The sequence below is a fragment of the Oryzias melastigma genome, unplaced genomic scaffold (assembly GCF_002922805.2).
Source record: "Oryzias melastigma strain HK-1 unplaced genomic scaffold, ASM292280v2 sc00262, whole genome shotgun sequence".
Taxonomy (NCBI): Eukaryota; Metazoa; Chordata; class Actinopteri; order Beloniformes; family Adrianichthyidae; genus Oryzias; species Oryzias melastigma.
In genome coordinates, this window is record NW_023416896.1 from 390,766 (window position 1) to 391,010 (window position 245).

At 38.4% G+C, this 245-nt stretch overlaps 1 protein-coding gene across 2 annotated transcripts in view; it reads right to left on the reverse strand.

Moving 5' to 3' along the window:
- LOC112142219 (prostaglandin F2 receptor negative regulator) overlaps nt 1-245 on the reverse strand; it is a gene marked incomplete at its 3' end in the record, with an annotated part of 23,302 nt that overhangs the window by 18,183 nt on the left and 4,874 nt on the right.

Genomic DNA, 245 nt, shown 5'->3' on the forward strand with positions numbered 1-245 from the left:
TTTTGAGTCCAGTGACTCTAAGTTCAGGTTCGAACTCTAAATTTGTTGAACCTGCTTCTTGAAACGGGCCCCTGAGGATCTTTGAACGGCTGGAAACAGGAAGTGCAGGAAGTCATGAATTCAAATGAAGTAACCTTTATTGTTCTGTTAGTTATTAGACCAGAAAAACGACAACATTTTTATTTTTGTGCTGCTTTTTCCAAGTCAGGTTTGAACAGAAGACAAACATAAATAACTACTCACCC